This window comes from Canis lupus, chromosome 29 (genome assembly GCF_003254725.2).
Source record: "Canis lupus dingo isolate Sandy chromosome 29, ASM325472v2, whole genome shotgun sequence".
Classification (NCBI taxonomy): domain Eukaryota; kingdom Metazoa; phylum Chordata; class Mammalia; order Carnivora; family Canidae; genus Canis; species Canis lupus.
Window position 1 is genome coordinate 15,223,818 of NC_064271.1, and position 25,073 is coordinate 15,248,890.

Here is a 25,073-nt window from a genome sequence, read left to right on the forward strand (position 1 = left end):
CATGGTTTTAGATAAACAGATAAATGATAGATGACAAAAAAAGTTTCCTTGAAAACTCCAAATATAGGGTTGCCAGCCTGAGAGGTAATATTGGACTAGAATAATATAATATTATGAGGAAGGAGGGTGTGGATAAGGTGATCTCCTGAAGAGATCTTCCAGCTCTTGACTATATATTTGGATAATAATCAATAGAAGAAAATGTATTATCTTTTTAAATTGACATTATTATTTCCCTCTCCTCCCATTGACAAGACATGTGCTTTGAAGTAGTATGATGTAGTAGATGAAAGCAAGGAATCTGTAGTCAGAAAATACAGCCTTTCCTCTCTCATTTAGAAATGTACTTTCTTTATAATTATAATGGAAATAATAATGAGACTTTCTCCCACATTCCTCACATGGCAAGTGTCAAATGATATAGAAATATAAGACAGTCTGAAAAACCGTAAGTCCTAAAGGCTAAAGCTGAACATTTATTTAGTTGGTTTTTTTAATTTTCATAATGATAAACACTAAATCAGACCTTATTGAAATTGAGGAAATGCATCTTTCTCAATAGATGTCCATGATTTAGAAATTCAATCTGATGTTGAAAGAGTTTAGAATTATTTAAGACTAAGGAACAAAAATACAATATCTATAATTAAAAACTCAGTAGGTAAGTTTATCATCAGAAGACAGGGTTAAAAGAGAAAAAATATTCCAATTAAAGCTTAGGTTAAAAAAAAAGAGTAAAGGGAGGAAATCATAAATATATGGGAAGCATGCTCAGAAGTTCTAATAACATGTTTGCAATTAGAGTTCTAAAACAAGAGAAGAAAGAAAAGGAAACAGAAGAAATATTGGAAGGCATAATTGCTGGGAATATTCCAAGAACATCAAGAGGCTCAGTGAACCTCAAGCAGGATTAAGAAAAAAAGCATTCATAGTCATATCCTTGTCAAATGCTAGAAATCAAAGATAAAGAGAAACATCTCCAAAACAGAAAATTCTTCAAGGAGGCTGCAAAAGAAAGAGTAGCATTAAGGCTGGTAACTGACTTTTTGTCAGAAACTATGAACTCCAAAGAATAATGGAACATCTTTAAAATGCAGAAAGAAAAATCCATCAAGTTAAAATTTTACACCAAGCAAAATACATCTTTTTAAAAATAAAGGTAAAATATTTTGCATAAAAATGAAGATATGCAATGAATAACCAGCAGTCATGTTACCTAAAAAGTGTTTTTTAAGGTAACAGAAGATAATTCCAGATAGAAATACATATGATAAGTAGAAATAGAGCACTAGGAAGAATTTTGTTGCATGAATACAGGGTGTTTAGAACTTCTTCAGCCATCCAACAGACAACAAAAGATATATTCCTGATAAAGAGTATGGTCAAGCCAAAAGACAGACGTCCTTAAGGTATTGTTGAACTACCAAACCATTCTGGAATTAATTTTTTTTTACAAGATTTTATTTATTCGTGAGAGACACAGAGCGAGCGCGAGAGAGAGGCAGAGAGAGAAGCAGGCTCCATGCGGGGAGCCCGACGTGGGACTCGATCCCAGGACCCCAGTATCACACCCCGGGCCAAAGGCGGAGCTAAACTGCCAAGCCACCCAGGCTTGCCCTGGAATTAATTATTAAAGAATTCTTAAGTTATATAATAAATTTCTTATTGTTTAATAAAATATATTTTTTCTTTGAAAAAGCTAGCAATTTTTGCCTCTAACACTATGGCATGTTAGATGCTCTGAGAGATATTCCTTTGGCAGAAAGAATATATTCTGGATAGGACATACTCTTTGTTGCATTGCTTTTCTTGCAGGGAGTATGTGAAGCCTCCAAGGAACACTTTCCTCTCCTTCCTCCCAAAATAATCACCTGTCAGTCAATGGGTTAGGGTTGTCCTGTGGGTGCATGTTAGTATCACCACTGTTTTGTGGATAATGAGATGTGGTACAATGTTAAGGTGGAATAACTAAGCCTGGGACTCTGTGCTAACCAAGACCAAGAAGAAAGGCTAAAGGAAAGTCTTCTGTGGAGGAAAACTATTCTAATTTAGATCCATATGATTCCCACAGGTTAAAATTAAGCAATGAGCTTATGAATTTTTAAAAATCACCAAGCATTTAAATATGCAAACTACCATATGTAAAAGTTAGAAGAAGTTGTAAACAACAGAACTGGCTACCCAAGAAGGCTGCAGATACAGGAAATACAACATGATGACACGTAAGAAAAGTTTTTTATAAAATGCATAATAATGAATATGAGCAAATAACAAGAAATTATCCAAGTGAACAGGTAGACTTGAAAAACAATGAAATATATATATATATATACATATATATATATATAAAACTCTTAAATTAAAAAAAGTTAATGGACAGAATAAGCAGCAGATCATGCACTGGTGTACATAAACTAAGAGCAATCTGATAAAAATGTCCACAAAGTAGCACAGTGAGATAACAAAATATAAAATATTAGGAGAATAAGAAATATGAAGGGTAAAATGAGGATATAACTGATCAGAGACACAAGAGGCAAGAATGGGAGAATAGAAGGAAAGGCAATATTTGAAAAGTTAATTGCTAAAAGTTTTCCAGAACTAATACAAATATGGGTTCATGGATCCAGGAAGCATACAGTATCCCCCACAAGATAAATAAAAATAAATTCATATCTACCACATAGTAGTAAAATTACAGAGCACCACAGATCTTTAAGGGAGCAGGAGATAAAATTCATATCACCTACAAAGAAAGGACAATTCAAATGACAGAGATTTCTCAGCAGTAGCAATGGAATCCAGAAAACAATAAAATATCTTAAAAGATGTTGAAAAAGTAGCTTAGCCTAACTGAACTACTATAACAAAATACCATAGACTGAGTGGCTTAAATAACAGACATTTATTTATTACAATTATAGAGGCTTGGAAATCAGTATTCTGCAAGTTTCACTATGACATGTCTTAGTGTTGACCTGTTTTTGTTGATTTTGAGAGGAGTTTTCTGTGCCTCTTGGACTTGAGTGCACATTCCCTTCACCGGATTAGGGGAGTTCTCAGCTATAATTTGTTCAAATAAACCATCTGCCCCCTTTTCTCCCACTCTTCTCCTTCTGGGGCTCCTATGATACAGATATTATTGCACTTTGTGGAATCTCTGAGTTCCTTAAGTCTATATTCATGATCTAATAGTTTTCTTTCCCTCTTCTTTTCAGATTATTTTCCATAATTTTATCTTCTATATTATCTACTTATTCCTCTACTTCTTCCATCTTTGTTGTGATTACATCCTGTTGATTTTGCATTTCAGTTCTAGCATTTTTATTTGGCCTGACTAGTGTTTAGGTCATCTATCTTTACAACAAGAGCTTCTCTGGTGTCTTCTATTCTTTCAAATCCAGCTAGTATTCTCATGACTGTTGCTCTAAATTCTTATTCAGATATATTGCTTATATCTGTTTTGAGCAAATCCCTGGCTGTGATTTCTTCTTGAGCTTTCTTTTGGGAGAATTGCCCCCATCTTGTTATTATGTCTAGATTTCCATCTTTCCTATATTATGAAAGCTTGTTATGTTTCCTGCTCCTGAGAGTAATACTTTATTAAGAAGGGGGTCATACACTGTCCAAGGCCCAACATCTCAGAATTGCTTCTGGTATATAATGTGTGCACTCTGCTGTTGTTTTGGCTGCTTTTCCCACAGGTCCATCCTCTGCAGTCCTTCCTTGCTTGCAAGGGGGAGTGTTTGGACCTTTAACTAGGTGTGCTTTGATGTATTTGTTAAGCCTGATTTGAAAAAAAAAAAAAAAAAAAGCTTTATCTAAGAAATGAAAAAAGGAAAAGGAACAAAAAAGGAAACAGTCAAAAAACTATTAGCTTCCTTCGAAAGAAAGAAAGAAAGAGAAAGAAAGAAGAAAGAAAGAAAAGAGAAAAGGGGGGAGGGTACACAGGAGAGAAGCCTGGTGTAAAAAAAGAGAAAAGGAAACAAATGAACAAACGAACAAAAAACAGTCAGATCTTCCCTTCTAAAGATGCCCCTGCTGGGCATAGAGGAATAAAGGACTCCAGCTTCCACTGGAGGTGCTGTCTTTCTCTCTGAAGTCTGACTGTGCTGGGGGAGCAGGGGTAGTGGTGTGAAGTGGGGTGAAAGATGGCATCACCCCACCCTCTCATCCCCAGTGAGGGTAACTTTCAGCTACCACTGTTCAGGAGGTCCTCATAGAAAAGTGAACAACCTCCCCTCCTGTGTCCTAGGCCCTTGTCAGATCTCCACCCTTAATCTATCTATGCCTCAGCCATTGGCACAGCTGGCACTACAGTTCTCCTATTTTATCTATGGATGGCAGCTGGGATTCAAAACTCCAAATCTTAAAACACCTGGCAAGGCACAGACCCACTATCCTCCCCTAAAGGAGAGCCTCGCAGTGTTGTGTCAGCACCATTCCATCCCAGAAAAGCAGTCACACAGCCACAGAACTGCCTGGAATCTATGGTGAAGTGCAGAGAAAGGCTGCAATCAGATTATCTGCCATCTGCTAGCACCTCTGTCCCTGGCTCAATGGTGTCCAACAGGACCTTTGTCCTTGGAGAGGCAGTACTCCTGGAAGAGGGACATTCATTCTCTCCCAGAGCAACCCAGGTGATCCTCACACCACAGCAGCTTGTGTGAATCCTATATGCTGCTTTCTCTCCTGTTCTATACCTCTCTCCTTGACTTCTCTCCACAAAAAGATCTCCCTCTCCTTTGCTGCATGTGGCTTTTCGCTCCTCAAATTCACAACTCCAAACCTTACATCTGCCATGTTCTCTCACTCCAATTGTGCAGATTGTTTTCTTAACCTTTAGATCGATTTCCTAGTTGTTCAAAATAACTTCATGTTGATCTGTGTTTATCTAGCCCATGGTCCCCCTACTTTCTGCCATCTTAACTCCTCCTCTGGTAGCTGGGAAATCTGATATTAGGTTGCCAGGATGGTTGGGTTCTGGTGAGAATCCTCTTCCTTGCTTATAGATGACTGCCTTCTCGCTGTGTCTTCATGTGGCAGAGAGGGAAAGCTCTAGTATTTCTTCTTCTTGTAAGAGCACTAATGCCATCATGTGAGGCATCCTTTTTTTTTTTTTTTTTTCATGTGAGGCATCGTTATGACCTCATCTAAACCTAATTATCCCCCAAAGTACCCCCCTCCTTATACTATTTCACACTGGGGGTTAAGACTACAACATATAAATTGGGGGAGGGGGGACAAAAATATTCAATCCATAACAACAGATATCAACCTTGAATTTTTTACCTAAATTCTCTAATTAAGCTAAATACACTCAGAGATAAATAAAAAATGAGAGTTTACCACTAAAAAATTTATACCACAGGAATTTAGTACTTTTGAAGATTTTATTTTTAAGTAATCTCTAGTCCTAATGTGGGGCTTGAACTCATGACCCTAGCTCATGAGTTGCATGCTCCACGAACTGAGCCAGCCACGTGCCCCTCATTAATTTAACTATTTTTGAAAGAGGAAAATGACTCCAGAATATTTTAGGATTAAAGAAGAATGATAACAAATAAAATTATAAACATATGAAAATCTAACAAATATTTACATAACAGAATGTTAATAATATCTAAGTTATAAGGCTGGACAAGAGCAAAACTAAAGTGTCTTTCTCTCTGAAGTCTGACTATGCTGGGGGAGCAGGGGTGGTGGTGTGGAGTGGGGTGAAAGATGGCATCACCCCACCCTCTCATCCCCAGGGAGGGTAACTTAGTGTAACAATTACATTCAATTTAGAAAGGATGATCAAATTTAAAGTGTTGTAAAGCCCTGATACTAAAAATGTGGTCTATTGATTGCCAACATCAGCATCACCTGTAACTTTCTGTGACATTCAGACTCTCAAGCCACTTTACCAAGATTCCCAGGTAATTACATTCACACTAAAGTTTAAAAACTGTTTAAAGTTCTATAATTGTTTATAGAGGATGATTAAAATATTGTACAAATGCAAATTTAATTTAGTTTATATATGATAAAATGTCAAGGGTAATCACCTAAAAATTAAAAAAAAAATGAAATTTAAAAAAAAAACACTGAAGCCTTCGTCTCATTCTAGAGATTGTGATTAAATTGGCCATTGGTATGGGGCTGGGATCATGATTTTTGAAAGTTCCTCCAGATACCTGTGACGTATAGTCAAAAGTGAGACCCACTGCACCAAGTAACTGAACTAACATAAATATTTTCTTAGTATCTGAAACTTGGTGGGGCTAAATATAAAATAAATACTCTTCAATATGTCCTAAAGAAAACAAGGTATATCCAACTAAATAACAAATGCTTGTGCTTAAGAAGGAGTAACTTTTCTGTCTTGAATAATGGTTGACTAATATCTTTTCTTTTCACTATGGAAAAAAGAACTTACCTCCTGAATAGAAGGATGGGAGTTATGGAAGGCTAGTAATATTGAAGTAAAGTAGAATAACTTTTTGCATACTTAGAGGTCTGGTGTTTTAGGGTTTAATAGCACCTTATTGACTATACAGTTTTCTGAATCTGACTATATCTTACTTTTACCAGCATATTGTACATTTTCATATATTTTTATGTTACTAATTAGTGTGCTTCCACTTCAGCCTGAAGAATTCCTTTCAGCATTCCTTTTAAGGTAGGTTTAGTGATGATGAATTTCCTCAGCTTCTGTTTTTGGGAAAGTCTTTATGTTTCCTTTATTACTGAAGGACAGCCCTGCTGGGTAAAGCAGTCTGGATGGCAATTTTTTTTTTCAGCTCTTTGAATATATCATCCCACTCTTTCTTGGTCTGCAAATTTTCTGCTGAGAAATTTGTTGATAGCCTTGTGGGAGTTCTCTTGCTGCTTTTAAAATTCTCTGTCTCTGATTTTAGACAGTTTCATTACCATGTGTCTTGAAGAAGAGTATTTTAGATTGAAATTATGGAGTGACCTATTAGCTTCATGAACTTGGATGTCTTAATATCTTTCCAGGTTTGGGAAGTTCTCAGCCATTATTTCTTTAAGCAGCTCTCTGTCCCCTTCTCCCTCTCTTCTCTTTCTGGGACTCCAATAATATATAGTTTCTCTTAATGGTGTCTCATAACTCTCAAAGAAAAATTCTTTTTTATTTTATTTATTTTTCTGCTCCTCTGACCGAATAGTTTTAAATGATCTGTCTTTAAACTCACTGTGTCTTCTTCTGCTCTGTCTGGTCTGATGATGAAACTCCCTACTGAAATATATATATATATATATATATATATATATATATATATATATATATATTTGTGTGTATATATATACACATATATATATAAATATATATATATACATATATATATAAATATATATATATACACACACACACACACACACACACAGATAGAGAGAGAGAGAGAGAGAGAGCATGAGCAAGTGGGACGGGCAGAGGGAGAGAGAGAATCTTAAGCAGGCTCCACACCCAGCACAGAGCCAGACATGGTGCTCCATCTCATGATTCTGAGATCATGATCTGAGCCAAAATCAAAAGTCAGATGCTTAACTGACTGAGCCACTTAGATGCCCTCCTACTAAAACCTTGAGTTCAGTCATTGTATTTTGAGCTCCAAAATTTCTGTTTAGGCCTTTTTAAATGTTTTCTTTCTCTTTATTAAACTTCTTTTTTTGTTCTTGTATTGTTTGCCTGATTTCATTAAGCTGTGTATCTAGAAGACCATCTCTCTGAGAACTTTTAGAACAATTATTTTTAATTCTTTGTCAGGCAATTCATGTATCTCCATTTCTTTGGAATCAGTTACTTGAAGTTTATTGTGCTTTGGTAGTGTCATATTTCTTGATTCCTCATGATTCCTGTAGACTTGTGTAGGTGTCTGCACATTTGGAGAACCAGTCATTTCTTCTAGACATTATAGGCTAACTTTGGTATGGAAATACATTCACCTTTCAACTATAGGTGGGAGCATGTTGGAGCATGCTGTTACCCTGGGTCTAGTAGTAGAGCATCAAGTTCAGGGACATGTCGCATCTCCAGGTTTGGGGTCACGTGATGCTTCATTGGTTCAAGACACTGGAGCCCACAACAGCTGTTTAATCTTTGGCAAGGTCCTGTAGGGGGTTTCAGTGGCTATAGGGACTGTTGGGGTTTTCAATGGCACCTCAAGGTCCACTGGATAGGGACCACAGCAGGCAGCAGTGGTGGCCAGAGCCAGTGATGTGCACACACTTAGCTATGGGGACCAGCTATAGGTGCCTGTGTAGTGGCAGACACTACAACCAGGTGCCTGGTTGCAGACATACACATAGTGGTAGGGGCCAAGATCAGCAGCAAGGATCAGGGCCAACTGCAGGCACTGACAGCTATAGAGGCCCTGGCTATAAGTGTGTGTTTATGTGGCTACAAGATCACATCTTGAGCATGTGACCAACACCGGAACCAGTGTCAGGAGTTGGAACAGGAAACTGTAGGTACATAGCTAAAGAAGCTAGCTCAAGTGAGCCCATTGGTACAGGTCAGTGACTGGAGATAGAGTTGGATCTAGACTCACAAGTAGCTATGGGGGCCCTGGCTATTGACATGCACTCCTGTTCCTACAGGATCTCTCCACTAGCATGCACACAGCATTGAAGGCCAGTGACAGGGGTGAGCCAGGGGTATGCAGGTGCACAGCTAGGAGGGCTAGTTGAAGGTGAGCCCAGTAGTACAGGCCAGTAACTGGAGATAGGGCCAAATTTGGGTGGACAAGCAACTATGGGAGCCTTGGTTATTGGCATGCACTCTGTGGCTGTAGGATTTCTCCAAAGTGACATGACAATAGTAGCCATGGTGAGTCAGGCTGGCAGTATGCAACTGTACAGCCTAGCCTCAAGCATGCACATGGCAGTGGGAGTCAGCATCTGGGCCAACATATTGCATTCACATAGCCACAGAGGCCTGAGCCGGCTGCCAGTGTGACTCCAGTTGGGGTAAGAGGGATGAGATAGTGTGGAAAGAATCAGGTAGCTGATATTGGTAAAGAATACATATGGGGCAAAAAACAGTGAAATCTGCTGGGGGTCTGTGGCAGCCTTACTAGCCATTGGTTTCTTCAGTGGTGAAAGCTGCTCTGCAGAGCAGGTCACTGAAAACCATGGCCACTCCCACTGCATGAATAATACTGTACCTCTGATCTTCTTCCTTGTTCCTGGCCATCTCTATGTTTCAGCTTGGCCAGGTTCTGGGTGGGGTGAAACCAAAGGAGATCCTTCATGTGATGATCCAAAAGGCTGGGGATGCTGGTTAATCACCACTCTCCCTTTCCTGACAAGGGGAATTCCCTCTAGCTGATAGTTCCCTCTTGGTGCTGAGCTGGTCGATGGGATGATGCAGGCAAAATGAAGCTGTTCTTCCTCTTCTCATTATGCAGTTATTCTCAGGTGTTTTATTCCACTATCTTGCTGAAATTTCTTATATAGACACATGAGCCCACCCAGAGCTGTTTTTGCTGTGGATAGCTGTATAATTGTTGATCTTTGAGGGAAGGGGGATGGAAGCTAGGCTTTCCTACTTTACCAACTTGGTTATATCACTCCAAATATTTCTAAATATAGTCACTGTTGATAAGGAGTTCTCTGGGCAAGCTTTCATTACTAAATGGTTGCTCATAATATTCTCTGAAGCAGCACTATCCAGTAGAATTTTCCACAAAGGGAAATCTGCTACCCATGTGTGTGTACTGAGCATTTGAAAAGTGGTTACTACAACTGAGGCACTGAATTTTTAATTTTAATTAATTTTAATACATTTAAACTTAAATAGCCACAGGTGGCTAGTGGCTACCATATTGTTCAGTGCAGTTCTACAGTCTGGCTACTCAAGGTACATTATCAAAGTTCACCAGTATCACTATCACCTAGGAGCTTATTAGAATCTTGGACCCCACATCAACTGAATTAGACAATACATTCTACATGATCCCTGTGATAATTCATATATATATTGAAGTCAATTAGGCCTGTTTGGGAGATTTTGCTTTTTAAATGAGGCTACATTAATTGGCTGGAGTTTTGGTTGTTTGTTTTGTTTTGTTTTAATGTTTTCTCATTCTGAAAGAATAAATCAAATGACTGTCTAGGCCTGAATCCAAGGAGTATAAGACCTTAAACATACCATGTCTTTGTGTCCCAGTTTCCATATATCTCACATACAAATCTCAGTTCCATAGCAACCTATGTCACAAGATTGTATATGGGATTTTTTTTTAGCACCCTGCAATTATAAAGTATAATTTGCAATAGGGAATAAGCATAATTTGAACTAGATAATGTTATCCCTGGAAGAGGCTATACAAACAACATTTAATAACTGAGAAAAGTCAGGCCTTCAAAGTTCATTTTCCCTGATTTCACCCTTCCAGGCATCTCTTGTTGTCTCATGCCCCCAAGCCCACCTCTACTCCTTCAAATGCCCCTTTACCAGATAGACCAACATATGGGCAACATGCAGACAGCTATTGATCAACAACTTGCTTTTCCCAGTGGGTTGTAATTGGCTGTTCAGGGCCATGTGTCTGTGACATTGCATGTGTTCTCCTTACCCAGAATTTTCTTTCTTGCCCTGACTGGCAAAATTCAACTCATATTTCAGTATGCTGGTCATTCTTTTGTCTCTGCCCCTAAGCAAAGAAAATGAATCCCTGCCTCTTCTAGAGCTTTATGATAACCCATATCTACTGCCATATGGCATGTATCACATAATAATGTAGAGGTTTATTTATCTGTCTCTCCCCCTCACTACACTATTAGCTCCTCGAAGAAAGAGAAACTACATCTAATTAAACTTTATAACCTTTGGGACCAGTACAATATTGACATATAGTTAGAGTTCAATGAATATACAATGAAATAAAAAGAATGGATGTTTCTCCAAGGTCATATGGCTTTGGTAAGAGCTGGAAAAGGAACCTAGATTTTCCAATTCCTCTCCAGGCTAGTGTACTTTCTACTACATCCTATAGCATGTTTTGGCACAGATAACAATCTTCAAATATTTGAAGCAACAGTTTAGAAAGAGAATTCCGTTTTCCAAAGGGATATAGGTCAAAAGAAGAACAGAGCAATGACACCTTAAAATTCATCCAGTTTATCAGAGGCTCCCTAAGAGATTGTGTGTCACTTATATACCTGGCGAAATTAAGCAATGAAAATCCAAAAACAAGATCAGGAAAGAAACAAAAACAGAAAATTTGTATTTAGAAATACCAATTTATACCAATTAGACTTTGTGAAAAGATGACAGGCAGTTCTACATAGTCACTGCAATGAGGAAAGTACAAATTTCATCTGCTGTTCTGACTATTAAAGTGCATTATGCTGACACACGTAGAGGTTATCCAGGTAAATGGCCAATAATAATTGAGATGAGCATGTGAGCAAGATTGATTGAGGGAGAGAAGGAAACACACAAAGATGGAAGGAATGTATGCAGGTGGTAAGAGAGGGCAGAGGGACAGAAGGAAGGAGCTTGGATAAATAGCTGAAGATTTTAAAATTTACTTAATGGCAAAACTGATTTAATATTTACATATGAACAAAGGGCACCTAGTCCCCACCCCCCTTCTTTTATCAACTATGAAGGGTTCTCTTCCTTCTATTCTTATTTCCTTATATTTGAGTGGTTCTGTTAAGAATAGGTGAAGACAGTGAGTAACCAAGCAGACATTCACACATTCTAAAATACTTCTCAACTCTGTTTCAGTTTTCTATTGCTGCGTAACAAATTACTACAAACCTAATGGCTTAGAATGACACTAATTTGATATCTTACAGTTCTACAAGTCAGAATTCTAACACAGATCTCACTGGAATAAAATCAAGGTGTCAACAGCACTGTGCCCTTTTTTAGAGATTTTATGTGAGAGAATCCATTTGCTACACATTTGAGTTGTTGGCAGAATTCAGTTCCTTACATTTGCAGGACTGGGGTCCCCATTTTCTTGCTGTCAGCTGAGGTCTGTTTTCAGGTTCTAGAAGGAGCCTCCATTCCTTGGATCATGGTCCACTTCCTCTATCTTCAAAGCCAGCATTAGTGGGTCAGCCCATCTCACACTTCAAATCTCTCCTACCTTTTCTTCTCATTGCATCTGTCTTCCTTCTGCCTCTTGCATCCTTTGTTAAGGACACTTGTGCTTACACTAGATTCACCCAGATCCAGCTACTCTAGAATTATCTCTTAAAGTTCATAACCTTAATTCTATCAAGTACCTTTTGACGTGTAATATACCATTCAAAGGTTCTAGAAATTAGGACATGCAAATCCTTGGGGCCATTAGTCTGCCAATTACGCTTTCCTTCATTAGACAGATGCACATCCAGAAAGGCACATGGTTCTTCCTGCTAGAAAGACATCAGCTGGACAACAACTTCAGACAAGATTAAGGGTGAATTCAACAGTAGTGGGTGCACATGCCACCAAAATACATCAGGCATTCATTCATATGGTCACTTAACAAAATGTATTAAATACCTACTGTGGACCAAAATCATATGGTGAGTATTGAAATATAAGTTGTTCAAGTCCTAGTCTCTGCCCTGCAGAAGTTGACAGTGAGGTGACAGGCAGGAAAGTCAAGCAACTACAATGTCATATGGTAAGTGAGTGGTAAAGGTGTATATGAGGGCAGAAAGGAGGAAGAAACTACATAGAGAAGGGATTCAGAGGAGGCTTCTAGAAGGAAGTACAGCCTATTATTATAGAGATGTTGCACACAAAAATTGTGAGTTGTCTGGTATGATGAAGTCTGGGACATATTTGGGAAAGTGATGGGGGATGGGCAGGGGAGGAAGAAGGAGACAGTTCCCCAACCTCATATATGTGCATCAGAGTAAAGAGTCTGGATAGTATCTCAAAGGCAATGAGAATCCATAAAAGAATTTAAGTAGACATATAATCAGATTTTCTTGTTTAAAAGATCACTCATGAAGCAGATAGGGAAGAACTAAAACAAAATTTGAAAATAATTTCCAACCTATTCATTCAGGGGGGAAAGATATCTATACAGACATGTATAAAATGAAGACATAGGAGCAGGTATAAAAAGCTGTTAGAAGCTATTTCCTTTTTCAGTCTCCATTTGTGAATTCTTCGCGGTAATTGTACAGGAACAATCCGAGTACATTTTCTTTTCTCAGATAAACTGTTGTGGCCATGTTTCAAGGAGATCTCAAACTCCTTCACTACCCATCAACACAGGATCTCCTTCCCCACACACTCATCTCTGCTTTCTTCAAAGCACTACCTTCCCTTCCCATAGGTTTACTCAATTTCCTGGTAAATGATACCATATTTTAAATCCAGTAAAAGATATTTCTATTTAAAGAAATCCTACACTTTCATAACATATTTTCTGAATATAAAAGTAATATGTTTTATATATATATATAGTCTAAATTTTGGAACACTATAAAGTTTTGATGTAAATTCCTTAATCTTTTTTTTAAGATTTATTTATTTACTTGAAAGAGAGAGAGCATGGGGTACAGAGTACAGGGGAGGGGTTCAGGGAGAAGGGAGAAGGAGAACCAGACACCCCACTGAGCAGGCAGCCTGAATCAGGCTCAATCCCAGGACACCATGACATGACCTGAGCCAAAGGTAGATGCTTAACCAACTGAGCCACCCAGGTGCCCCATTTTAATCTTTTTTCTATAAGAAAAAATTATGCTCTAATGCTTTTTTACCTTCTTTTTCTTTTCTTTATGTAATATATTAGGAGAATTATTCTGCCCTTAAATATTATTCTAAAATATTGTTTTAATGTCTATATAGAAGCTTACCATATGAAAGCATCATAACTTACCTAACAATTTTCCAGTCTCCAAATATTGGTTCTTTTTTCTTTTCTTTTGTTTTTTTCTTTTTTGATAGTATAATTAATATCACAATAAAACTATTCTAAGCACCTGTGATTTTCTGAACATAAATAGACTCATTTTGAATTCTTTTTCTTTCACATGTATCCAGAATTTAATTTTTTTAACTCATTAATGTATATCTGGAGCCAACTGTTTGATACTCCCCTCTCAAGAAAAGCAAAGGAAAAATGACATGTAAATACTGCCACAATTCTTTTTGGTGAAAGGATAGCCAGGACATAGGCAATGACTGAAATCTGCAGGAGGAGAATTGTTTTAGAACAAGGGATTAGCAATACAGAGAGGGATACAAATGTTTATTAAGCACCTACCACAGAACAGCCTCTATCCTGAGCACTAGGATATAGCCATAGCAAGGCAGACACAGTCTCACCCTCCGGAGTTCAGTCTAACCAGGTAGAAGCACTTAGGGAAATGACACTGGAGAATGATGTTAAAACCAATGCAAAAATTGCACCTATAAATAATTTTTTCAGGGCTACTGATTTTTAAGCCTCATTGTCTACTATTAATCCTCATCCTTCACAAATATTAATCAAAGTTACCTGCACATCTATACTAGTTTCTTTCATTAGGTCTTAGACCCTTATGCATCAGAGAACATTTTGCCTTCGTTAGGACTATAATATCTTGTCTTGAATTTTGAAAAATGGCTCCTTTCTCTGATAGAAGGTCATTCAGCGTCTATTAGCCATACCCTAGTAGTATTTTTAGATCCTGGTTTGCAGGATCAGTGTTTGGGGAACATAGAACTCTTAGCCCCAGAGTCTGCATCTTCCAGGCAACCGCAATCTTCTATTTGTCTTTTTAAAGGTTCCAGAATTCATGCTTCTTGGTATAAAACATATTACGAATGAACTAGATGATCTACTTATCTTTTAAGATTTAAATGCAATCATTTCTCTCCCTCTTTGCACCAACCTAGGCACTTTTGACCTCCAAAGCATCCATCTGTAAAGAATATTTGCAAAACAAAGAAGGACAAATGGTGGGATGGGGAGGGTGTAAACTTTTTCTGAAGTATGTGCTAAAACTTTCACTATTTAATAGATAAGAATGAATACTGCTGTTTAACTAGATCCAGCCTCTGAAATATCTAATTAAAACTGATGTGCTTATTTAGTTTCCAATTCATCACAGGTGGGCCCACATTAATGTGAAAATGAGAGTAAATTACCAGCATTTGGCAATCTCACTGAATGTCATTCACATTATTAGCTCAAACCTCAAAATGCATTATAAAATGTGGTTCACAGGTAGGGCACTGTCTCTCCACACAAAATTCTTCACTGGAGGGCTGCTGGAATTTCACTTCTGTGTAAGAAGTTCCCAATGACAAAAGTCTACCTTACTCAAAACACCTACTGATGACCCTATAGAAGGTGTACCTCAGAGAAGGTGGTAGGAAGCAAAACTCCCTCTCTTCTCACTCACAAATGTCTCCTGGGAATGACTGTGTGGTTTGGCCCAACTCTCTTCTAGCTTGTCAACCAGAACTTCATATAAAATTCCGTTTATTTAACTTTACAGAGGACTTCTGCAAGGATTTTCTGCAGGACTAGCAAAAGCATCGTGGATTCTACACCGTCCCAGCAGACAGCCACATCCCTGCTGTAAGTAGGCCCTGAGACCATCATCCTTTCTCTACAAAATGTAAAGTCATCTTCCAAATAATTGATTTTTGAAAGGCTCTTTACAACCATATGTTGAAATGTATTCTGGAAATGCATAGATTAGAATCCGCAATGACAAAAGGCCAACATTCAACTTTGTTCGGTCTACACGGCATTCGTATTTCAGAATCACTTTTATTTTCCACTTTTTCTACAGCTTCCAAATCCGTTTGGGAGATAATTTATTTCATCATTAAAGCACCCACTGTTATAGGCTAATTTATAAGCAGAATAAATTATTTCAAAGGCACAGAAAGGAAGCCAAGAAAGCTCCCACTTTAAACACACACTGATACATTCATATCCCCTTTACCTGCTCTTAATGCCCAAAGCTTTAAATGGAAATTTATTTTTTTATCTCAAAGTTCTGAAAATTTTGATAGAAAATTCAGGTTTCTTGGCAAAGAATAAATAGATGATATGATGCTCAATCTCACTAGAAGTCTGGGAAGTATAAATTAAGGCAGCAATGAATTATCCATATCTAACTACCAGCTTGATCAAAGTTCACAAAAACAGGAATGTGTTGTGCTAGTGAAAAAATGGGCAACCCCCTTCTCATTCACTGGTGATGGGGATTGAACTGCTACAAACTTTTCATAAAAATAATCTAGAAAATTTTATGTTATGTGTATTCTATCACAATTTTTGAATGCAATAATGATAAATAATCTAGCAGTAGCTATTATAATTAAATATATCTAAACCCTTTGGCTCATCTCCACCTCTCCATCTTTGGGAATCTAACAAATATAAATCAGTACACTAGGACATAAGAATAAATGTCTAAAAAAAGCCACTGAATTGTAGCATTATATGTGACAGGGTGGTAGGAGGATAGCTGAATACACTGACGTATAGCTATACTATGGAAAGTTATGTTGTTTATTAGCCTGGAAAAATCCATGAAATATATAGTTAAGTGAGAAAAATGAGTGAGGTGTTATAAATAAGCAGAAACACTGTGTAGTGGTTCAGAGCACAGAATCTGGAACTAGACTGATTTTGTAGCCTATATGTTTAACAGTTTGACTTTAGATAAGGTTCTTAAACCCTTAGATAAGGCTCAGTATCCTCATGCATAAAATGGGTATAAAATATGAGGATGATACCATCCATATTACAGGGTTTGAGTAAACACTAGCTAAAAATGGATGTAAATAGAATAAAGAAAGCCACAAAAAGGCATTCATTCAATTAATGCTAATTTCTCTCTTCCTATGCCTCTAAAATAAATCAATTTTCAAGGTCTTCTTGACAGCCCTCACAAAGAGGAAGTCTAGAGACCGTCTATAATAACTTGACTAAAAAGAAATGAGTGCAATCTTGAGGTTAGATGTGGCTTCAAATCTCTGTTCAGCTACTTGGTGACTCTGTGACCTTGGGTTTTGAGCCTCATTCCTTACCTCCTAGTGGTTTGTGTGAGGATTAAATCAGATGCATGCATGTTCACATAGCTCTCTGTGTGTGTGTGTGCACGTGCATGTGTGCATGTGCATGCTCATGCTCCTTGCTCCAGAAGTGGTATTCAAAATTTTAATATCTGATATTGCATAGATACTGTCTAACTGGGGATTCCTGGCTGTTGGCACCCAGTAAGCATGTTTTAATTCCTTTCTTTCTGTTGTTGATAAAATTATATGTTTGAATATTTAATATAAGCTCAATACTATGCTTTCCTTGATGGAAAGGGGTAATTCTGATTATCCTTTCCAGCTAAGTAAAAGGTAAATGATTTTTATGAAAAGGTGGTAGAACCAATTTCTACTCCTTTGCAATTGTTCCTAAAGTCAGTATCCCACATCTATCAACAAGAAAATCAAAATGAAACAAAACTCTCAAGTTCTTTTTTTTTTTTTTTTCAAGTTCTTAATAGCCGTGTTATTTTAGCTTTAAAGTTCCCGTCATAAGATGCCACTTCAACACAAATTGAGCAATCCAGAAACAGGAGCTATACTTTAAAGTTCATAAAGGATGGGCAGGGGAATGCTAGGATCAGCATGTTGCTATTTGCAATGGGGATGACACTGGCAGCTGCAGGTAAGGAGAGGTAGCATTTGCATCAAAGAGAGCAAATTGACTAGGAGCTCAGGTCTCCATACCCCTGTTTTGTCTGGGCCTGTTTCCTCATCAAAGTAAATGAGGGCACAAGGGGTCCACATTACCTGTAAGAGCCCTTCTCTCCAAACACTGAGCTTTCTGAGTGCTAACCAAATCTCTCAGGGCTCTTTCCAGAGTAAGCTTTACAGGGATGAGGACTGAGAGCAACAACACTGTGAAGTTGCAGGAGGAGAGTGTCTGGAGTCTGGCAGACCTGGATTTGAACCATTTCCAGGATGTTCAAACCATCTCTCTCCAAGGAACTGGAAGTGCTTCAGTCAGAAGGGAAAGTCTGCATTCCACGTGGGCGTAACAGAGCTCCTTAACTAAGTTAACATTAATTGAATTTGTGGTTGCTAAAAAAGAGAAACACAACACTCCAAAAAAAAAAAAAATACTGTTTCATTAAATTGGGAGTTATTTTTTTCTCATGTACTGAAAAGTCTAGGGCAGTTGCAATGGAATCAAACTTCTCCTATCCTCTTACCCAGTCATCCTTAGAATGAGTATGTCACCTCAAGGCCATCAGATCACTGCTAGACATCAAACCAGCACATATATATTGTGCGGAAGAAAGGCAGGATAATCAACTTACCTAGTTTGCCTAGAACTTTCTGGGTTTTAAGACTAAAAGGCCCATCCTTCTGGAACCCTGAAAATCCCAGGCAAACAAACCAAGTGAGTTGGTCACCACAAAAGCCAAAAAAAAGAAACTGCCATCCGGGTCTGTCCTGCCATTTTAAGGATCTTTCCAGAAGTCCTACCTCAACAACTTCTGCTTTTTGGCCAGAATTTATTCACCTGGTGCCCATTTGCAAACAAGGCTAGGAAATGCACATGGTTATCTGACTAAATTTTGTATCCTGGTAGGAAAAGAAGAGATGGATATTGAATAGGCAGTCTCTTCTGCACTTAGCCTGGAATGGCACAGTCCATGGAACCCCATATTGTTCCTTAATCCTAAAACTGTGAGCCCAAGATCATTCTTTGAGTTTTGTTGTAAGTACTTGGCACAACGGAGGTGATAATGACTCAAGAATTTAGCAAATCAGAGCACCATTTAGTTGAGAAGAACTGGAGCAGGCTATTACAACTGTAACTGCCTGAAGGCTCCCTGTGGGCTCTAGATCTCAGAGTCTCATGTGAAATAGCCCCAGCAAAGGGATAGGAACTGGTTTCAATGACTCCTCTTCAGTGAGTGTGCATCTCTGTCTTGTATCTAAGCTCCAGCAAGCAGAAGAAGGAAGAAAGATGTACACTACTACCAGCACTGACAGGGCCCTGATTAGGGATTAAGCTTTCTCCAATCCCATCTCCACCCAACCACAGAGTGTCGTTTTGAAGAATCATTTGTGGTAAATGAAGAGAGAGGAGCTATAAGGGCAAGAAATTGGTAGAAAATAATAGGAAAGAAGTGCTATCGTTTGATGAGGGTAATAACCTTTCTAAACTAGTGTCCTACTGCATTAGATTTTCCATGAAATTATTTAAAACAGCAGGGAATCAAACATCCCCACATTATTAACCTCTAGTGTGTGCTTACTGAAGAAAATCCAAAGGATATTTATGCATCTTGTGCAGAGGTTGAACCTTAATGTCACAGACTGAAGCAACGAAGCTATGGAATCCTGCCTGTATTGTCTTTTGTCAATAACAGGAACCACAGCTGTATTTCTTGCCTGGTGAACATGCAAAATCGTTCTTCAGCCTATTGCAATAAGCAGAATGTCATCACTTTCTAGCTTTTGGCAGTTTATTACATAAAAGAATAGGTCTCATTTGCAGCTGGTCCTCCCTTTTCAGGGAGCCTTGGTTATGAGAAACACTAAAAAGTTGATACACAAACTACTGTATTTTTTGAGATTATTTCTTAAGAGGAAACATAATGGTATGAGAGCTTCACCACCACAGCCATAATATTGTTATAATAAACCATTACACCATATACACGAATGAGAACATCCAGCACAGCTCATCACATTACCTGGGAGTAAATCTGTCACATTGTGAGTCACTGTAGAAGCGCTATGGTCAAACATGTTGAATTATAGCTAGGCTTTAGCATTAATTATAATAATTATGTTGTAACCGCCATTTCATCATAAAAACTAGTTTCATTATGACATTTTATTCTTTGTTCCAGGACTTGAAAAATTCCCAAACTGCAATAGGAGTTTTAAAAATAATGTTTGATCAAGGTTACAAAATGTAGGTGTTTACAGATTTATGGTTTTTTAAAACAGCATTCAAATAAATGATAATTAATATACAGGAAAGCTTGCTAAAACTGATTGGATTCCATACTCCCTATAAGTTAGAAGGATTTAATTTTTGCATTTTTTGAAGAACTATGCATGTATAAATTATAGGTAGTTGTGAATTCCAAAGCTATAAATATACTGGAGGACCCTGGTGGTATCATACTGAACAGCTGTTTGCAGAGAATAAGCCTTTCCAGTACCCCGAGGAAGGCACAGAATACTGAAATGTTGGCGAAATATTCAAATTGTTCAAAGAATGAATATGTCTGAAAACAAAAGGAAAATATGAATGATGTCCCTGGGTTTGTGGCTTGGTCTGAGTAAGCTCTGTCAAAAGCCACTTCCAGTCTTTCTTTTCCCCTCTCTTCCTTTCTCTTTCCTTCTCCCCCTTCTCTTCCTTCCCTTCCCTCTCCTACTTTCCTCTCCCATCCCCCTTTTCTTCCAGGCAATTTAGTTCAAAAGCTATTAGCTAGAGCTGAGCAAGGTAGGTATTAGCAGAGGGAAAGTGAGGGAAAGTGCGTGCCATAGTGCACACAGTAATGTATTAAAGCCCAAGCATAGTGAGAATGGCACCCATGAGGAGGAGAGGTGGCCCAGTACAAGGTGTTGGAGCCAAGCAAGATGAGGTGAGTATCCATAGAGATAACAGTGGCCTAGTGCAGGGCATTACCCCAATTAGGTAAGGGTAGGTGGGGCAACTCAGATCAGAGTGTACAAGTTAGTGCACAGTATGCCAGACATCCTGTGGGGTCGGTGGGCTGAAGTGAGATTGGAAGGCATTACTTTCAGGAAAGGGACAGCAAGGGTCCTGTGGTGTTAAGGCCTGTAAAGGTAAGGAGGGCATTAGTACAGCATGTAGTGCTGAGTACTGGCAGGGTACTGAGAGTGTCTCAAGGAGGTGTGGTGGGGCATAAGTGAGGGCAGGAGGGTGTATGTGAGTGATGGCTGTACACACAATAGGGTAGAGCCTGAATGGCTTGATGAAGCTTCCATTCATGGAAGAGAAGGCAGCACTGGCCTGGCATGCAGTGCCAGAGCCCAAGAGGGAAGAGGTAGGTATCTTGGGTAGGCAACTAAGCCCAGGTGACTGAGCCGAAGCTGGGTGAGGAGGATGTTTATGTAGGAGAGTCCCAGAATGAGGTGTCAGTGTCTGGGTGAGATGAGCAGAGTGTCCAGATTGGGGGATGAGTGCCAGGAGCAGTGTGTGGACTAAGCAAAGTTTAAAGTCCACAAGAAAGAATGGCCTAGTTCAGCATATCAGAGCCCTAACGTGAGAGTGGGGGGCATTGATAGATAAGATGCATGTATAGGGAGATAGGAAGTGGTGGCAGTGACCATCACAGACTATCAGAGCTCAAGTAAGATCAAGAAGGTGTCCCATATAGGAATTTGCCCAGAGTCAATGTCTGAACCCCAGCAGGAGGAAGAGACTAGACCCACCAAAAGTGGGTGCAGACTGTCAGATCCTAAGCAGGGTGAAGGGATGAGGAGGAAAGTTCATAGAGTTGGGTGGCAGTGGTAAAACATAGAATTTTGGAGCCCAAGTGGGATAAAATGGATGTACTAGGGAAAGGTGGCCTCATGCTTATGTCTGAAATTGACCTGGATAAGTATGGTGCTTGTGCAGAAGTTGGGGGACCACCCATTACAGGGAGTCAGGTGGAGCAGGGTGCACATATGGGACTGGAAGGGAGGGGGTATTGTAACAGCAGTGACAAGAGTTTGCCTACAGAAACCAATTGATCAGTGAGTGAATATGTTAAGGGTAATGGGAATCAGATTTCTCACTGTCAAAGAAGAGGATTTCAAATATGGAAAGAGAGAAAACAAGAATGAGACATGTGACGTTAGACTGGAATTTGAAATATTGGTATGAATTTGTGGTTTTAAATATATTTAGATAGATATAGAAATACATATGGATGCAAATGTGTGTATAATACATACATGTATTATATAGGTGATTCCACTGAGAAGGCCTAGAAGTGACTCCCCAACTGCAACAAGCACACCTAGTACCTGATCCTGACTTGTAAACACAATGTTCCAATTTAAAAAATCAAGACTTCTTGTAGAAATGGCTAATTCCAGAGCTGGGATAGGGATATTGTAGAATGAGCTGACATATTTTTGTGTGCCAGAAAGGAAGTGTCCAAAAACCAATAGAGACACGTCAAAAGGAAACAATGCCAGCTGGGGTTCCTGCTGGCCAAATCTGAGATAATTTGAGTATCAAAACAAACAATGATAGTAATAAATTTTAAGTCATTCAATAATAATAGGAATCCGTGAGTCCATACCTATATAAATAAATAAACAACAAGTGAATGTATAAGTAAGAAATTTAATTAGGTGGGGGAGACATGCCTGACAGACACCACCTTAATCAAGTGTCAAAATGAACATTCACAATAGAATAAATCAAAATTATGTTCCCCCAGTAGAATGCAATAAGAACAGCACATTATTTCTGTGACATTTCTGCCAAAGATGTATAGTCTTAATTGAATCATTAGGAAACAGACAATCCCAAATTGAAGAACATTCAACAAAATAGCTGGACTGTAATCCCCTAAAGTCACATGGCCTTGGAATTCAAGGAAAGACTGAGGAACTAGTCCAAATTGAAGAAGAAATCAAGAGTCCCCATAAACAAATGCAATGCATGATTTTAGACTGAATTCTTTTGCCTATAAAGCTGTTATATAGCCAAAAGGTATGTGCCAAAAAAAGGGGGGGGGCCAAGAACAACAGAAGTTCCAACAAGGGATACCATCTAGTTAAAGACCTCAGGAAAGCATCATTGGAAAAGATGGTGGGCAACAAAGAATGGTGGCATTTTACAGATGCTCAGGAGATAGAAATCCAGATTAACAAAAAAGCTTGAGCAAAATGAAGGAGGAAGAACAAGATATACAAGATCATAGAAGAATAGAATGCATAGAGTAACACCATAGCAAATGAAGGTCAAAAGGTAGAAATTAGATCATACTGTAAATTTCCATCTCAGATGTTTGTAGTATAATTTTGTTCAGGAACCACTACCAAACAGTTTTAAGAAGCTAAAGCATTTGTTTTGCTCAGTGAATCAATATTTGGCAACAATTTTGAGGAAAGATTGGAAAGAGGAGAGAGTAGAATAGGATTTGATGAGGGCCAATTTGAGATACAATATTGTGTCTGTTACTTATATTCCTCATTGATCTATGGACTCGAATCTGAATTATAGGAAAGAGTTGCTATAAAGAATCATTATGAACTATATGGGTTTCTTACTGAAATTTCTTTGAACTATTTAAAGCCCAAAACAGGTTACCTTTTAAACTATATAATGATGGTTATTACAAGTAATGGTTAAGAATACCTCCCAGGTAAGGAATATGTTGGAATATGTTGGATTCAGCAGCTGGAATAATGGAACCTACCAGCCTCTATCTAAGGTAAAAAGAGTTTAAAGAGAACACCACCTCAGATCTTGGGGTCTTCTTTGCAGGTGGCTGGCCAAATGCAGCAGTAACAGCACAAGCATGAGAAGAGAACACCAGAATAAATCAGAGGAAAACAAAATGAATAGTTTGTGAACCCACCTGAAAATACTCTGGGAATTCTTTGAACTGAAAGGAACTTGATTTTTTTTTTTTTTTTACTCTATCTGAGGAGTCATCATGACCTTGATATTCTGTCCAGTTATTTGTTCTGAAATTACTCTTATACCCAGCTACTTATAATACTTGCTATTAATGACTCTTAAAAGATACAACATAGTAGAGAATAACTATAACTAGACACAATCACACATAATCACTCTGCCAGTTATGCATAACTTTTAGTCTTCTGAGGAGTTCATTAAAGACCTCTCTTACATAAGTTCATGAGCTGTTATCTATGACAAAATGCTTCTAACATTTTTCTTTAATTTTCCATTTTAAAATAGAGATCTGCATGAAGTTTAAAAAATAATACAGAATTATCTCATATAACATTTACCCCATTTCCCACAATAGTCACATCTTATGTAACTATATTACAATATCAAAACCTGAAAATTGACATTGGAAAATGTGTGAGCAATCCTATGCCATTTTGTCACATGTAAATCTATGCAACCGCCATCACAATCAACGTATGGAACAATTCTATCACCACAAAGATCTCCCTATGACTAGCCCTTTATAGTCACATACCCAATCACCCAAAAATTCTTCACTAAGCTCTGTTTTCCCTGCTTTTAATTCTGTCATTTTGAGAATGTTATATAAATCACATTATATAGTATTTGATTGCCTTTTTTTCCACTCAGCATAATACTCTTGAGATCTGTCTAATCTATCTATTGTTACATGTATCAATATTCTTTATTATTTTTGAGTAATATTTCATGGTATAATGTAATAAAATTTAACTATTTACTATCATTTTATATTTTGGTTGTTTCCAATTTTGACTTACAAATAAGACTCCTAAGAACATTCATGTATGGAAGGGAGGTGGGGGAAAGAACTCTCCAGTGAGAGAAAAAATCATTATAAAGAACGTTTTGGGGAAGTTAGAAAATTTGAATATGGACTATGGAATAGATGTCAGTATTGTATCAATATGAACTTTCCTAATGTTGATGATTATACTGAGATTATGAAGACAATGTTCTTGCTTTCAGGAAATACACACTGAAAGATTTAGAGATAAAAAGACACTTTACCTCCTAGTTTCAAATGACTGTAGAGAAAGAGAAAGAAAAATGAGGCAAAATTTAAACAATTCATAAACCTGGATAAAGGTATACAATTGTTCTTAGTACTATCCTTTAAATTTTTATGTAAGTTTGAAGCTATATTAAAATAAAAAGTTACAAAGAGAACTGTCAGAATGACAATCTTCTTTGCATATCTTACTCAAAGATTCTTGAAAAGTTAAAAATGATATTAGATGCATGTCCAGTATAGAGAACCTTCATCTGTTCTGAATCTAAACAAGTGAAATGTAGTACTAGATGTCTCTCTTGTCCTCCATTCTTTTGAAATATTACTACTATAAAGAAAAGATCAAAGATTTTTTTAAGAATGAATTTATTTATTTATTTATTTATTTATTTATTTGACAGAGAGAGAGAGCACAGAAG

The 25,073-nt window shown here is 37.8% G+C and overlaps 1 long non-coding RNA gene across 1 annotated transcript in view; it reads left to right on the top strand.

Moving 5' to 3' along the window:
* LOC112678532 (uncharacterized) overlaps positions 1 to 24,229 on the top strand; it is a 31,547-nt gene extending 7,318 nt beyond the window's left edge. Inside the window, exons 2-3 of the long non-coding RNA XR_003147645.2 lie at positions 15,451 to 15,533; positions 23,448 to 24,229. This is a non-coding gene — a long non-coding RNA (uncharacterized LOC112678532). The remainder of the gene's footprint in view (positions 1 to 15,450; positions 15,534 to 23,447) is intronic.
* Positions 24,230 to 25,073: the final 844 nt, after the last annotated feature.